Raw genomic sequence first — 17,660 nt, 5'->3', positions numbered from 1 at the left:
TAGTACAGGGGATGACCAGAGACTGCGGACACAGTACAGGGGATGACCAGAGACTGCGGACACAGTACAGGAGATGACCAGAGACTGCGGACATAGTACAGGAGATGACCAGAGACTGCGGACATAGTACAGGAGATGACCAGAGACTGCGGACACAGTACAGGAGATGGACCATTTGTAGGGGGGGGGGGGGAGGGACAAATTTCATTTGTGTACAGTGTTGCATGACCGAGCAATTTTCTGTTAAAGTAGTGCAGTGCTGTATCGCAAAAACTGGCCTGGTCAGGTGGGGTGTGGGGGGGTGGGGGATTTTCTGCCAGGAACAGTGGTTAATACACCCCCACCCCCAAAAAAGTCTAGATACTTCCTTTAAAATAACATTTTATTCAGTGATGTCACAAGCTGTTCACATGTCAAATACACAAATGGATGTTCCTGGCTGTATTTTACATCTGCTGAAAGGGGAGCCCCCCCCCCCCCCGACATTCGAAGTTTTCTGAAAGTAAATCATCAGCATTTCTCCAGTTGATCCTCAAAGGCCAGATCTTGTTTATTCCAAAAAAATGTGCCCCCTGAACTGGATGGAGATCAGAAACGGAGGCAGCACACAGCACTGCGGATACAGCTGTAGTCAGGGAGCTGCTTGACGACACCTAGATGGAGACAGAAATGGGATCAGAATTAGAAGACAGTTGCTGGAAATCGCCGGCATTCATTAACAACATTTAACAATTAACATTTTTTTCTTTGGATGAAGTGTGGATGGACTCTGATTGCTCGCCATGTCTCCATCGGGAAGGATGACCCTCTCTGTTGTCACCTTGCACTACTGAATATGTAAAGGCCGATGTGCTGACAGCCGAAAGATTTACTGCTCTGGGCTTCAGGAAAAAGGCCGCCTCCAGCAAGGAGAAAAAGGAGTGATGCTAAAAGGCAATTTACACCGCATGATTATTAATGTAATATCTGTCGGGGGTCCAAAAGCTGCCCTGTGGGGGATGAGGGTCCAAAGGCTGCTCTATGGCGGATGGGTGGTGAAAGCTGCCCTGTGGGGGATAGACGGACGGCGCCCTCGGCACAGATCCCTCAATATAGACGGACGGCGCCCTCGGCACAGAGCCCTCAATACAGACGGACGGCGCCCTCGGCACAGAGCCCTCAATACAGACGGACGGCGCCCTCGGCACAGAGCCCTCAATACAGACGGACGGCGCCCTCGGCACAGAGCCCTCAGTATAGACGGACGGCGCCCTCGGCACAGAGCCCTCAGTATAGACGGACGGCGCCCTCGGCACAGAGCCCTCAGTATAGACGGATGGCGCCCTCGGCACAGAGCCCTCAGTATAGACGGACGGCGCCCTTAGCACAGATCCCTCAGTATAGACGGACTGCGCCCTCAGTACAGATCCCTCAGTATAGACGGACGGCGCCCTCGGCCCAGATCCCTCAGTATAGACAGACTGCGCCCTCAGTACAGATCCCTCAGTATAGACGGACGGCGCCCTCAGCCCAGAACACTCAGTATAGACGGACAGCGCCCTCGGCCCAGAACACTCAGTATAGACGGACAGCGCCCTCGGCCCAGATCCCTCAGTATAGACGGACGGCGCCCTCAGCCCAGAACCCTCAGTATAGACGGATGGCGCCCTCAGCACATATCCCTCAGTATAGATGGACGGTGCCCTCAGCACAGATCCCTCAGTATAGATGGACGGTGCCCTCAGCACAGATCCCTCAGTATAGACCAGGGGTGAACAACTGTGGCCCTCCAGCTGTTGTAGAACTACAAGTCCCATGAGGCATTGCAAAACTGACGTTTACAAGCATGAATCCCAAAGGAAGAGGCATGATGGGACTTTGGTAGTTCACCAAAAGCTGGAGGGCCACAGTTGCACACCCCTGATATAGACGGACAGCGCCTTCAGCACAGAGCCCTCGGTATAGACGGACGGCGCCCTCGGTATAGACGGACGGCGCCCTCGGCCCAGATCCCTCAGTAAAGACGGACGGCGCCCTTGGCCCAGATCCCTCAGTAAAGACGGATGGTGCCCTCGGCCCAGATCCCTCAGTATAGACGGACGGCGCCCTCGGCCCAGATCCCTCAGTATAGACGGATGGCGCCCTCGGCCCAGATCCCTCAGTATAGACGGACGGCGCCCTCGGCACAGAACCCTCAGTATAGACGGACGGCGCCCTCGGCACAGAACCCTCAGTATAGAAAATACCTATGAGAAATTGAGGGGTAACCCTATAAAAAGCTATAAAAATAAATTAATGAAATTAGTGAAAAGAGGTGAAAAAGAAGGTTTTTTAAATAAAAAAGAAGCGAGATATTTGATACCAAAAGCACCTGTTACACCTGTTATATACCAACTACCCAAGATTCATAAAAGTTTATTAAAACCACCTGGAAGACCCATCGTCAATGGGATTGACTCACTGTTTTCGAGACTAGGGGAATATGTGGATGAATTCCTACAACCCCTGGTATCAGGTTTTCCATCTTATTTGAAGGATAGTGGGGATTTGATTTCAGTTTTGAAAAAAATAAGGATTAAAGAGAACTGTGTTTTGGCCAGTGTTGATGTTAATGCATTATATACCAACATTAGACATGAGGATGCTTTAATAGCAGTGAGGTGGGCATTGGAGAAAAAAATCGGGTTTAAAAGGTGATCAAATTGATTTTTTGCTAGATTGTCTTGACCTAGCAATGTCAAATAATTATTTTTGGCATTCTAACAATTATTATAGGCAGTGTACTGGAGTTGCGATGGGAGCAAAGTATGCCCCATCAGTAGCCAACCTTTTTATGAGCATGTGGGAAGATAAGGCTATATTTGAAAAGATGAATGAGAAATTATTACTCTTCAGAAGGTTTATAGATGACATCGTGATAATCTGGAAGGGAACTAGGAATGATCTAGAGGAATACATCCGTGAAATGGAGTGTAATCCTTACAATATCACTTTCACAAATCATATCGGTATGGAATCTATAGATTTTCTGGATTTAGTCATCTATAGACAGGGGGATTATCTTCACACAAAAACATATTTTAAAGAAGTGGACAGGAATGCTTACATCCCAATCCACAGCTGTCATCATAGGAACTGGTTGAGATCCATTCCTAAAAGTCAATTGATAAGACTTAAACGGAATTGTGATGATAATAAGACATTTCAAGAGCAAGCAAATATTTTGTTAGAAAGGTTTAGAGAAAAAGGCTATGAAGAAAAAATTTTAACAGGTGCAATGGATCAAGTGAGGAAGATTAACAGAGATGAATTACTAACAAATAATAGGAAAAAAAAGAAAATAGGTGAACTGGCTTTTATTACGGGTTACTCAAATCAACATAAGGTTATTGAAAACATTATAAGGAAACATTGGTCGATTCTGAAAAGGGATGAAGTTCTCCATGATTTATTACCTAGGAAACCTTCATTCATTTATAGAAAACCGCCCACATTGAGAATGAAGTTAGCAAAAAATATTCCAGATATTCCTAAGAAAAAGGCAACTTTTCTGGATACTGTGGGGTTCTATAAATGTAATAGGTGTATGGCATGTAGAAATATGAAAGGAGATACTAAGAGGAGATATGATTCGTTTCATTCTTGCTCTACGGGTTCCTCTTATAAAATAAATAATTTCATATCTTGTGACAGTTCCTTTGTTACGTATTTGTTGGAATGCTCATGTCACCTCCAATACGTAGGTAGAACATCCAGGAAATTGTCAGTGAGATTAGGTGAACATATTAGAAATATTAAAAAAGGATACAAATATCACAGTCTTTCCTACCATTTTAGAACGTATCATAATAGGGATCCATCGTGTTTGAAATTCTGCGGGATTGATCGGATTTTTTCCCCTTGGAGGGGAGGAGATATGGTAAAGAGCATCTCGCAGAATGAAACAAAATGGATCTTTCAATTGGGATCTTTGTACCCTAAGGGGTTGAACTCGGACATAGACATTAATTGTTTTTTGTCTAATTGGTAAGAGCATAGTTATTTTCCAATAAAAATTCTTTATGTGTGTCTTATCACTGCCAAATAGATTTTTTATATATTTCATATGTAATTTTATATAGTTTTTTTGGAAAATTATTTCCATTTTTATATTCTTTTTTATTTTTATTTTTATTATTTTTTTATATTTATTTTTTTTATATTTATTTTTATTTTTATTTCAACTTTATTTTTATTTTATTTTATTTTTATATTTATTTTTATTATTATTTTCATTTTTATTATTATTTTTTTAATATTATTTTTATTATTATTTTTATTTTTATTTTATATTTTATTTTTTATTTATTTATTTTTTTTTCTAATTTTAATTTTATTACCATCATTATTTTCATTTTTATTTTTATTTTTATCACTATTCAGCAGTGATGTCATTCATTACTCATTTAATAAAGAATGCTTTTTGTAATATGTAGGCAATTTTTAAATTGTATTTGTGTTTTTCCCACTAAGGACATGTGGTAATATACATGTTGTTGCTGGGAGAAAATTAAATATTGTTGGGAATAATTTAAAAAGGTTTTTAAGTTGTGTAGATATATGCCTCATTTGTAAAGGACTCTCACGTCACATAAACAGGAGGAGTGTTTTTTTTGATTATTCTGGGGATGTGTTTTGACCAATTGTAACGGAGGGGTGGGTCCCTGTTGGGTATGTAAGGGAGATTCAGACAGGAAATGGACGTCTTGAGAACGCCCGATGGGAGGGGCGAAACGCGTTGACGCATTTCCGGTTGTTACCCCGTACGTCCTACGTCACTTCCGGTGAGTGGAGCGCACGCTGAGCGGTGCGTTCCAGCGGCCATCTTTTGGGATCTGTGCATGTTTGGTCTCTGTGGAGCTTCTGCTGTAACCTGGAGCTGTGATGTGAGATTCCGTGGGAGGTTGCCTTACATTCATTGTCCATCTGGAAGAAGCTTGTCCTAATAAATATGCCTTTTTAAAGTGATTGAAATGTGAGTGGCCTTAATCCTTGATTTTACTTATAAATGGTATTTTGCAATATTACACTATCTGAGATTTTCTCTCCCCGGTTGGATGGTGGAGCCTATACTGAAGGTGAGGATTCCTATAGAGTGGATACGAAAGAGGGTTTAGGATCCCATAAAAATTCCTAAAAGGCGTTTCACTCACCTAAATCTGGTGAGTGCATTTGATGTTGGTTTTCACGGGTGGAAGGTGGAAGTTTTTTCTTTATATTAGAAGAAGAATTTGAAAATTTATTTTTGCACAAAATATTTTTTGAGATTTCTGAACTTTTGTTGTTTATTAATCATGATGGACTTCACTATTAATATAATTTTCTATATATGTTTGCACTTTGTATATTGATTTGATATAGAGGTCTATGTTTGCGCTGTTTATTTATATTTATCACATTTTGTGTTTACCACATTGCACAGCAGCAGGATAGATCCTGTAGTAGGGTGTTTCACTTGACGCAGGAAGAATTTTTAGTTTTTTTTTTCGGCACAGAAGCCTCAGTATAGACGGACGGCGCCCTCAACACAGATCTCTCCGTATAGATGGACGGCGCCCTCGACACAGAACCCTCAGTATAGACGGACGGCGCCCTCGGCACAGATCCCTCAGTATAGACGGACGGCGCCCTCAGCACAGATCCCTCAGTATAGACGGACGGCGCCCTCAGCACAGAGCCCTCAGTATAGACGGACGGCGCCCTCAGCACAGAGCCCTCAGTATAGATGGACGGCGCCCTCAGCACAGAGCCCTCAGTATAGATGGACGGCGCCCTCAGCACAGATCCCTCAGTATAGACGGACGGCGCCCTCGGCACAGAAGCCTCAGTATAGACGGACGGCGCCCTCAGCACAGATCCCTCAGTATAGACGGACGGCGCCCTCGGCACAGATCCCTCAGTATAGATGGACGGCGCCCTCAGCACAGATCCCTCAGTATAGAAGGACGGCGCCCTCAGCACAGATCCCTCAGTATAGACGGACGGCGCCCTCGGCACAGATCCCTCAGTATAGACGGACGGCGCCCTCAGCACAGATCCCTCAGTATAGACGGACGGCGCCCTCGGCACAGATCCCTCAGTATAGACGGACGGCGCCTTCAGCACAGAGCCCTCAGTATAGACAGATGGTCCCCGCCCAGCACAAACCCCCAGTCAGTATAGACGTACAGTCCACGGTACCACTTGAAACTGCTGAAGTAAATGTACGTAAGGAAGTCTTCAAGGGGTCAGTAACACTTTAACCACCCAAACTAAAAACAACGTTCGGATGGAATAACCTTCGGGATGAAAGTCACAACTACAGGAAAAGCTTTAAAATTAAAAACGACCCACCATGTGCAGCTCCAGCAGGACACTTGTCATAGATGTACTTTCAGCCGACGTTCCTCAATGTTTCAGCACCGATGGCCTGCCGAGAGAAGACAAAAACCTTCAGCATTTCACACATTTGTCATCATACATACACATTACAAATCACAGCTATTTTTTTGGTTTTTAGTACACACGGGTAGTGGCAGAGACACGGGTAACACTTTTTTCATGCCTTTACTTAACATGCCCAACACAAAACATTTTTTTTTTTAAAGGGTGGGATATTTTGTGTGTTTGGGTATAACTAAGTTTTACTCTTAAAACCTTTTTTTTACATCACGTAGGGCACATAAAGTCCCCATGTGATGACTTTTTGGGAAACAGATCATGGTTAATGAGACACTCGGGGTCTAATAGACCCGGCATGAATCCCCTGAATGTAATGCAATGCAGATCGCATTGCATTCCATTATTTCCTGGTCATGATGGTTGGGGACACAGAGGCTGACCTGAAAGTGACATCATACACATGGCTTTCTGGGTGTCTGATCTTGCTCTGCACTCCTAAAATTCCTCCTCACATTGACTGTTTCTACCATCCCAGCTACCACCCTCCTACCCAGACAGATCCTCTCCTCACCCTGCATCCTGCCTGCAGTGACCAAACACCCGACTTCTGTGGAATTCTAATTAAGAAGCCCAGGGAAGGAGGTCCGACAAACTTTCCTATAGGTGATGCCGGACAAACGCCCTGTAGGTGATGCCGGACCAACGCCTGGTAGGGGTTGCCAGACGAACACCCTGTAGGGGGTACCGGACAACGCGCTGTAGCGGGTCTTGGACAAACGCACTTTAGGGGGTGTCAGACAAACGCCCTGTTGCGGGTGCCGCACAAACGCCTTGTAGCAGGTGCCACACAAACGCCCTGTAGCGGTGCCGGACAAACGCAATGTAGGGGGTGCCGAACAGCAACCTGTAGGGGGTACCAAACAAACGCCATGTACTGGACAAACGCCCTGTAGGTGGTGCCGGACACACATCCTGTAGTGGTGCCGGACAAACGCAATTTAGGGGGTGCCCAACAAACGCAATGAAGGGTGTGCCAAACAAACGCATTGAAAGGAGTGCCGGAAAAACACCCTGTAGGGGGTACCGAACAAACACCTTCTCGGTGGTGCCGGAGAAAGCCCTGTAGGGGGTGCCGGCACACGTCCTTTAGGCAGATGCCGGCTAACGTCCTGTAGGGGGTGCCGGACATACACCCTGTAGGGAAGTTTGTCAACCTTTTAACCATCAAGCCAATTTTTTCTTCTAAATTTCAGGGAACCCCTTAAATAATTTTCAGTCTGCAGCTCCCAGTAGATCAGCACAAATCAGTGAATGTTCGCTATTATCATAAACATTCACATTTGTAACTAGAAGCTTTGTCTGTAGAACAAACATTTCATCTGGTGGCAAAACATCTACATTGGGGTTTAGTGGCAGAAATGACCAATTAGATTTCAGTAGCTAAGAATACTTTTATGGACCCCGCACTTCTCTGCGTCTTGTCGGCACTATCAGTGGATGAAGGTGAATGTCCTCTCTGGTCCCACAGATTCTACTTGTCATAAATAACAATATTTAAAGTTCTAAGAAATAATAAATGGATTTATTTTCACTGGCTGTCCTGCAAACCCCCCCCCCCCCCATAGAGAAATCCTATTCCCATTATTATGGACGATTCAGAGTGGGAATCATTAACCAATACTCCGAATTTGGGCTTTTAGCCAGTTTTCTGTCCGTTTACAAACTGATTTTTCCAGCCTGTAGACTTCACCTTACAGCTGTGTGTGGGGAGCTGTGTGAAAGGCTTTTACAAAATCCAAGTATACCACGTCCACCGCCACCCCTCCGTCCAAGTACACCACCGCCACCCCTCCATCCAAGTACACCACCGCCTCCCCTCCATCCAAGTACACCACCGCCACCCCTCCGTCCAAGTACACCACCGCCACCCCTCCGTCCAAGTACACCACCGCCACCCCTCCGTCCAAGTACACCACCGCCACCCCTCCGTCCAAGTACACCACCGCCACCCCTCCGTCCAAGTACACCACCGGCGCCCCCCCGTCTAAGTACACCACCGGCGCGCCCCCCCGTCCAAGTACACCACCGGCGCCCCCCCTGTCCAAGTACACCACCGGCGCCCCCCCCGTTCAAGTACACCTCCAGCGCCCCTCCGTCCAAGTACACCACCGCCGCCCCTCCGTCCAAGTACACCACCGCCACCCCTCCGTCCAAGTACACCACCGCCTCCCCTCCGTCCAAGTACACCACCGCTACCCCTCCATCCAAGTACACCACCGCCACCCCTCCGTCCAAGTACACCACCGGCGCCCCCCCGTCCAAGTACACCACCGCCTCCCCTCCATCCAAGTACGTCCCTCCATCCAAGTACGCCCCTCCGTCCAAGTACACCACCGGCGCGCCCCCCCGTTCAAGTACACCTCCGGCGCCCCTCCGTCCAAGTACACCACCGCCTCCCCTCCATCCAAGTACGCCCCTCCATCCAAGTACGCCCCTCCGTCCAAGTACACCACCGGCGCGCCCCCCCGTCCAAGTACACCACCGGCGCCCCCCCCCGTTCAAGTACACCTCCGGCGCCCCTCCGTCCAAGTACACCACCGCCGCCCTCCCCTCCATCCAAGTACGCCCCCCCAAGTACACCACCGGCGCCCACCCCCCCGTCCAAGTACACCACCGGCGCCCCCCCCATCCAAGTACACCACCGGCGCCCCCCCCGTCCAAGTACACCACCGGCGCCCCCCCCGTCCAAGTACACCACCGGCGCGCCCCCCCCGTCCAAGTACACCACCGCCTCCCGTCCATCCAAGTACGCCCCTCTGTCCAAGTACACCACCGGCGTCCCCCCCCCCGTCCAAGTACACCACCGGCGCCCCCCCCCGTCCAAGTACACCACCGGCGCCCCCCCCGTTCAAGTACACCACCGGCACTCCCCCCCCATTCAAGTACACCACCGGCGCCCCCCCCGTTCAAGTACACCCCCCGTCCAAGTACACCACCACCGCCCCCCCGTCCAAGTACACCACCGCCTCCCCTCCGTCCAAGTACGCCCCCCCCGTCCAAGTACACCACCGGCGCCCCCCTTCCGTCCAAGTACACCACCGGCGCCCCCCCCCCCGTCCAAGTACACCACCGGCGCCCCCCCCCCGTCCAAGTACACCACCGGCGCCCCCCCCGTCCAAGTACACCACCGGCACCCCCCCCCGTCCAAGTACACCACCGGCGCCCCCCCGTCCAAGTACACCACCGGAACCCCCCCCCGTCCAAGTACACCACCGCCTCCCCTCCATCCAAGTACGCCCCTCCGTCCAAGTACACCACCGGCGCCCCTCCGTCCAAGTACACCACCGCCGCCCCCCCATCCAAGTACACCACCGGCGCCCCCCCCGTTCAAGTACACCCCCCGTCCAAGTACACCACCGCCGCCCCCCCGTCCAAGTACACCACCGCCTCCCCTCCGTCCAAGTACGCCCCCCCCGTCCAAGTACACCACCAGCGCCCCCCCCGTCCAAGTACACCACCGGCGCCCCCCCCCGTCCAAGTACACCACCGGCGCCCCCCCCCCGTCCAAGTACACCACCGGCGCCCCCCCCCCGTCCAAGTACACCACCGGCGTCCCCCCCTCCAAGTACACTACCGGCACCCCCCCCCGTCCAAGTACACCACCGCCTCCCCTCCATCCAAGTACGCCCCTCCGTCCAAGTACACCACCGGCGCCCCTCCGTCCAAGTATACCCCCCGTCCAAGTACACCACCGCCGCCCCCCCGTCCAAGTACACCACCGGCGCCCCCCCCGTCCAAGTACACCACCGGCGCCCCCTCCGTCCAAGTACACCACCGGCGCCCCCCCCGTCCAAGTACACCACCGGCACCCCCCCCCGTCCAAGTACACCACCGCCTCCCCTCCATCCAAGTACGCCCCTCCGTCCAAGTACACCACCGGCGCCCCTCCGTCCAAGTATACCCCCCGTCCAAGTACACCACCGCCGCCCCCCCATCCAAGTACACCACCGGCGCCCCCCCGTTCAAGTACACCCCCCGTCCAAGTACACCACCGCCGCCCCCCCGTCCAAGTACACCACCGCCTCCCCTCCGTCCAAGTACGCCCCCCCGTCCAAGTACACCACCGGCGCCCCCCCCCCCCGTCCAAGTACACCACCGGCGCCCCCCCCCGTCCAAGTACACCACCGGCGCCCCCCCCCGTCCAAATACACCACCGGCGCCCCCCCCCGTCCAAGTACACCACTGGCACCCCCCCGTCCAAGTACACCACCGGCGTCCCCCCCTCCAAGTACACTACCGGCACCCCCCCCCCCCCGTCCAAGTACACCACCGCCTCCCCTCCATCCAAGTACGCCCCTCCGTCCAAGTACACCACCGGCGCCCCTCCGTCCAAGTATACCCCCCGTCCAAGTACACCACCGCCGCCCCCCCGTCCAAGTACACCACCGCCGCCCCCCCGTCCAAGTACACCGCCGCCGCCCCCCGTCCAAGTACACCGCCGCCGCCCCCCGTCCAAGTACACCACCGCCGCCCCCCCCGTCCAAGTACACCACCGCCTCCCCTCCATCCAAGTACGCCCCTCCGTCCAAGTACACCACCGGCGCCCCCCCCCATCCAAGTACACCACCGGCGCCCCCCCGTCCAAGTACACCACCGGCGCCCCCCTGTCCAAGTACACCACCGCCTCCCCTCCATCCAAGTACGCCCCTCCGTCCAAGTACACCACTGGCGTCCCCCCCCGTCCAAGTACACCACCGGCGCCCCTCCGTCCAAGTATACCCCCCATTCAGTACACCACCGCCACCCCCCCGTCCAAGTACACCACCGCCGCCCCCCCCGTCCAAGTACACCACCGCCTCCCCTCCATCCAAGTACGCCCCTCCGTCCAAGTACACCACCGGCGCCCCCCCCCATCCAAGTACACCACCGGCGCCCCCCCGTCCAAGTACACCACCGCCTCCCCTCCATCCAAGTACGCCCCTCCGTCCAAGTACACCACTGGCGTCCCCCCCGTCCAAGTACACCACCGGCGCCCCTCCGTCCAAGTATACCCCCCATTCAGTACACCACCGCCACCCCCCCGTCCAAGTACACCACCGGCGCCCCCCCCGTCCAAGTACACCATCGGCACCCCCCCGTCCAAGTACACCACCGGCGCCCCCCCGTCCAAGTACACCATCGGCACCCCTCCGTCCAAGTACACCATCGGCGCCCCTCCGTCCAAGTATACCCCCCATCCAAGTACACCATCGGCGCCCCTCCGTCCAAGTATACCCCCCATCCAAGTACACCACCGCCGCCCCCCCCCGTCCAAGTACACCACCGGCACCCCCCCCCTCGTCCAAGTACAACACCGGTGCCCCCCCCCCCCGTCCAAGTACAACACTGGCGCCCCCCCCGTCCAAGTACACCCCAGCTGCCCCTCTGTCCAAGTACACCACCGGCGCCCCTCCGACTTATGACTTCAAAGTTTGACCTTCTTGCTGCCAAAGCCATTTTGGTGTTTTCTTGCACACATGCTGAAAAGGAGACGTCATGCTGGCCGGGACACTGAGGTTGATCTGGAAGTGTTGTCACACATTTCCGGGTCAGAAACAAGGAAGAGAGAAGAGAGGACATGTGTCCGCTCTCCTCCCTCCCCTTTAGCCAGCGGCACCTGCCATGTTGTGTGGAAGCAGTCGGGCACAGCCTCCCAAATGCTCCATCTGACAGAAAGGAGTCCGCCTGTCACATTTACACACAATCCCGGGGTGGGAAGCCACCAGGAATGTATGTAACAAGTTGGTTCATTAACCTCTGCAGGAAAACAGAACTGACAATCAGCACGGCGACTTACATTTATCTTGGCGGTCCGTTCCTCCGGAGAAACACGCCGACCACAAGCCCAGACTTGGCCCCCAATGTCCTCACACACACGGGTTGTGCCTAAGAGAGAAAATCACAACAATTAGAATCGGTTCTTTTGATGCGCACATTTCTCTGCCGTCTGTGCCGGGACCAGTTTGCTGTCTTGCAAAAGACTCATCCTGCGAATTTAACCACTTGTGGACCGCTAGCCATGTACTGGGGGGGGCCCGCTCAGGCAAAGCGACGCACTGTACACCGCTGCCTGCTTCTGGGCTTAGAGGGGCGCATGCATGCCCCCCGTGCTGACACTTGCTGTGATTGTACACAGCAGGAGTCTGTCAGCAAGTCCCAGCCAATGAATCACGCCCGGGACCTGCTGATCAGCTATGTCCACTCACAGCCCAGAACCCTGTGTTGACAATCAACACAGAGCTATGTACAGAGGGAACGGTGTTTCTGTTTCTTATCCTAGCAAAGCAAGAATAGGAGGCAAAGACCGGGAGTAAAAAGAAACACACATTAATCATTGTTAGGGACACATTTAACCCCTTGAATACCCAAGATGTTAACCCCTTCCCAGCCAGTGTCATTAGTACAGTAACTGCGTATAGTATTACTGATCACTGTGTTAGTGTCACTGATATCAGTGGCAGTTAGTGTCAGATTGCCCACCGCACTATCGCAGTCCCACCATAAATTAGCGATCACTGCCATTAGTTTAAAAAAATAAATCAATAAAAATTAATATATATATATATAAATAATTTTTATTGATTTAGTTTGCAAAATTTTATAATAGAAACAAAAAAAACTTTTTTTCACATTTTTTTGCTCTTTTTTTGTTTATAGCGCAAAAAATAAAACCCCCAGCGGGGAGTAAATACCACCAAAAGAAAGCGCTATTTGTGTGAAAAAAATTATAAAAATATCATATGGGTACAATGTTGCATGACTGCACAATTGTCATTCAAAGTGTGACAGCGCTGAAAATTGGCCTGGGCAGGAAAGAGGTAGAAGCGCCCGGTGGGCAGGAAGGGGGTAGAAGGGCCCGGTAGGCAGGAAGGGGGTAGAAGGGCCCGGTAGGCAGGAAGGGGGTAGAAGCGCCCGGTAGTCAGGAAGGGGGTAGAAGGGCCCGGTAGGCAGGAAGGGGGTAGAAGGGCCCGGTAGGCAGGAAGGGGGTAGAAGCGCCCGGTAGGCAGGAAGGGGGTAGAAGCGCCCGGTAGGCAGGAAGGGGGTAGAAGCGCCCTGTAGGCAGGAAGGGGGTAGAAGCGCCCTGTAGGCAGGAAGGGGGTAGAAGCACCCTGTAGGCAGGAAGGGGGTAGAAGCGCCCTGTAGGCAGGAAGGGGGTAGAAGTGCCCGGTAGGCAGGAAGGGGGTAGAAGGGCCCTGTAGGCAGGAAGGGGGTAGAAGGGCCCTGTAGGCAGGAAGAAGCGCCAGGTAGAAGCGCCCGGTAGGCAGGAAGGGGGTAGAAGTGCCCTGTAGGCAGGAAGGGGGTAGAAGTGCCCGGTGGGCAGGAAGGGGGTAGAAGTGCCCGGTGGGCAGGAAGGGGGTAGAAGTGGCCGGTGGGCAGGAAGGGGGGTAGAAGTGCCCGGTAGGCAGGAAGGGGGTAGAAGTGCCCGGTGGGCAGGAAGGGGGTAGAAGTGCCCGGTGGGCAGGAAGGGGGTAGAAGCGCCCGGTAGGCAGGAAGGGGGTAGAAGCGCCCTGTAGGCAGGAAGGGGGTAGAAGTGCCCGGTAGGCGGGAAGGGGGTAGAAGTGCCCGGTAGGCGGGAAGGGGGTAGAAGTGCCCTGTAGGCAGGAAGGGGGTAGAAGTGCCCTGTAGGCAGGAAGGGGGTAGAAGTGCCCGGTAGGCGAGGGGTTAAAAAGGTGACATTTTCCACCCCTGATGAGTGCCGGCTGCCCCATGTACTTGTATGAAGAAGTCTCCAGTCCTCATTGTATTGCTTCCTTTGTGATCCCGGAGTCCCTGCCAGTCCCTCTGATCTCCTATTAACCCCTCGCCCCCCAGAGGCTTTACACCCCCCCCCCCCCTTCATGACCAGGCCATTTTTTGCGGTATGGCGCTGCATTACTTTGACTCACAATTGCGCGGTCGTGCAACACTGCACATAGATAAAATTTATGGTATTTTATCACCTCTGAGGTTTTTGTTTGCGCTATAAACGGGGAATTTGTTTTTAAAAAACTACTAGTCCAGGGGCTAAATGGGGGTTCCAGTCTACTAGTCCAGGGGCTAAATGGGGGTTCCAGTCTACTAGTCCAGGGGCTAAATGGGGGTTCCAGTCTACTAGTCCAGGGGCTAAATGGGGGTTCCAGTCTACTAGTCCAGGGGCTAAATGGGGGTTCCAGTCTACTAGTCCAGGGGCTAAATGGGGGTTCCAGTCTACTAGTCCAGGGACTAAACCGGGGTTTACATTTTTAACCAAAACCGTATTTAAATCTGGAGGTGCTTTTAGGAACGTCCGCGGCTTTTAATATCAAAAGGCGCTTTATGGTGACTTATGCCGGCCATACATGGGTCGAAATTCGAACAATTTTTCATCTGAAAATTGGACCTAAGAATAATCGACCGATTTTCGCTCTGTTAGTGGGTCAATGGCACCGGCCGATTTTTGTGATTCCGCCCCTTTTCGGTGATCAGACATGTTGGAAAATTCGTGAAAAACGACTGATTTTCGATTCGATGGTCAAATCGTACGATCGTTTTTCCGAAAAGAATCTGCGCGTGAGCTGTGACCTGGAAGGAACAGAAGTTTTGCCTGTTATATGGGGGGAACTTTATGACTCGGTCGGCCGATTTTCTAAATAATTTGATGGCGCCATCGGATTAGCGAGCGAACGTTTTCAATTTTCGGATGAAAAATCGTTTGGAATTGGACCCATGTGTGGCCGGCATTACACATTTTATATTGTTAACACTTCGCTCTTTATCTCCTCCTCCCCACCCTGCCTGTCTCCAGCCCCGCCCCTGGGATCAGCTGGGAGGGGAGAGACCTTGCAGTGCAATGAGCACCGATTGGCTGCTCCTCAGGAAAGGGGCGTGTCCAGCGGATCATTCATCCCTTTCGCTGTCGGAGACGTTTTCGCATTTTTTGCACAAGTTTAAAAAAATAATTTTAGACTTAAAGACGACACAAAACCCCCAAATATGAGAGATTTCCTGAGAGCCGAGACCCCGGAGAGCACAATGCGGGGGTCCCGATGTTTGTGTCACGGGATATCACCGCAAAATGTCACAAAATACTGAACTTGTTATTTTAGGGCACAAAAAAAGCAATAAATGAGCCGATTGGTAAAATATAAAAGCCAAGATTGTTGCAGCGATGACACCGATCTCCGGGATACGGCTGCACTGTCCTCGCAGGAGGAGAACTGATGATATCCCGCCATTGGAGGAGGAGGGATCCAATCACCAGTGCCCACCTGTGCACATCAGTGCCGCCCACCATCACTGCAGCCCACCATCAGTGCCCACCATCACTGCAGCCCAAAATCAGTGAAGGAGAACAATGATCTGCTTGGAAAATGTTATAATAGAAACAAAATAAAACTTTTTTTCCACATTTTTTGCTCTTTGTTTGCTGATGGTAGGCTGCACTGATGATGGGCACTGATGGTGGGCGGCACTGATGGTAGGCTGCACTGATGATGGGCACTGATCGGCTGCACTGATGGTGGGCACTGATGGGCTGCACTGATGGTGGGCGGCACTGATGGTAGGCTGCACTGATGTTGGGCACTGATGGTAGGCTGCACTGAAGATGGGCGGCACTGATGGTGGGCGGCACTGATGGTGGGCTGCACTGATGGTGGGCTGCACTGATGGTGGGCTGCACTGATGGTGGGCACTGATGGTAGGCTGCACTGATGGTAGGCTGCACTGAAGATGGGCACTGATGGTGGGCGGCACTGATGATGGGCGGCACTGATGGTAGGCTGCACTGATGGTGGGCACTGATGGTAGGCTGCACTGATGGTGGGCACTGATGGTAGGCTGCACTGATGGTGGGCACTGATGGTAGGCTGCACTGATGTTGGGCACTGATGGTAGGCTGCACTGATGATGGGCTGCACTGATGGTGGGCGGCACTGATGGTAGGCTGCACTGATGTTGGGCACTGATGGTAGGCTGCACTGAAGATGGGCACTGATGGTGGGCGGCACTGATGTTGGGCACTGATGGTGGGCGGCACTGATGATGGGCAGCACTGATGGTAGGTGGCACTGATGGTAGGTGGCACTGATGGTAGGTGGCACTGATGATGGGCACTGATGGGCGGCACTCATGGTAGGTGGCACTGATGATGGTCACTGATGGTGGGTGGCACTGATGATGGTCACTGATGGTGGGTGGCACTGATGATGGTCACTGATGGTGGGCTGCACTGATGATGGGCACTGATGGTAGGTGGCACTGATAGCCGCGATTGTCCTCCAAAGTGTGACCCCGCTGACAGCTGAACATTGGCCGGGCAGGGAGGGGGGAGTGTCCGGTAGTCAGTGATATCCCGGGGGAGGGGGGCCGCACCGGAGGACACCGGACCGGCTCCGAAGACAGGTAAGTTGTACAGCCGCCGATCCCCGCAGGACGGGTCGGATTGGGGAGGATGATGGATCGGAGTCCCATCCCTTATGTTCAATCCACAGATCCGATCCGTCCTGCAGGGATATGCGGAGGGGGTGTCACTGAGGCTTCCGGCACCAGATGACACCGACCCCAGGGACGCCTCTGCCGGTACCGGTAGGCAAGTGGTTAAAAAAAACATGAAAGGATCCCGCCATTGTATTCTCCGGGCGGTACATGTTCGGGGCTCTAATGTTCCGGTGTACCGCAAACAACCAACCAGCAGATGTAAAAAAAAAAAAACAAGTTCCAGCCCGCCATCCCCATTACCGGAACACGGACATCCCGTACTGTCATAACATCCCTGTCACACATCATCCACATCCGGGAACATTGCCCCTCACCTCTCCTCCGGGCTCCCCGGCCAGGTTGTCCTTCATACTTCCCGCCATTTCTCTCCCCTCACGCCCGCCAGACTCTTCCCGCAGAAACAACACTCTGCACGTCGACACGGAGAGGCGCATGCGCGGACAGAGGACTGGGCGACTCGCCGTCAAAAACAAGACGAGGAGCGGACAGCGACGCATAGAAGCTGGAGGTGGAACTGCAACTGGAATCAGCTTCCTACTGGGCGCACAGCAGGCACAGCGGGGATGCGGTTTTTGGCTGCATTTGCACCGTCCTGCGGGGGGTGCAGCTGGGACAGGGGCATCTCCTGCATTGTACAGACCGAACTGTCAGAGTGAAGTCTCAGTCCTCCTGCTGCAGAAGGGTGGAGATCCTCCTCCACGTTTCAGCTACTTGTAACTTGCCAACTGTCTGCAGAGTCAATAGCTAAAGACCTCCAAACTTGG

The 17,660-nt window shown here is 52.4% G+C and overlaps 1 long non-coding RNA gene across 1 annotated transcript; it reads right to left on the bottom strand.

Annotated features, from left to right (window-relative positions):
* Positions 1-364: 364 nt before the first annotated feature.
* Positions 365-17,333, bottom strand: LOC149433869 (uncharacterized). Its single transcript, XR_016308836.1, has 4 exons — positions 17,211-17,333; positions 12,236-12,324; positions 6,352-6,427; positions 365-653 (listed from the first exon to the last, which is right to left on the bottom strand). It is a non-coding gene; the product is annotated as an uncharacterized LOC149433869 (long non-coding RNA).
* Between the last annotated feature and the right edge of the window lie 327 nt (positions 17,334-17,660).

Source organism: Staurois parvus, unplaced genomic scaffold (genome assembly GCF_062004578.1).
Source record: "Staurois parvus isolate SC_StPar_1 unplaced genomic scaffold, SC_StPar_1.0 ptg001891l, whole genome shotgun sequence".
In the NCBI taxonomy this organism is placed as follows: Eukaryota; Metazoa; Chordata; class Amphibia; order Anura; family Ranidae; genus Staurois; species Staurois parvus.
The sequence above is the reverse complement of the archived record's forward strand: the minus strand, read 5'-3'. Positions and strand labels throughout refer to the sequence as shown.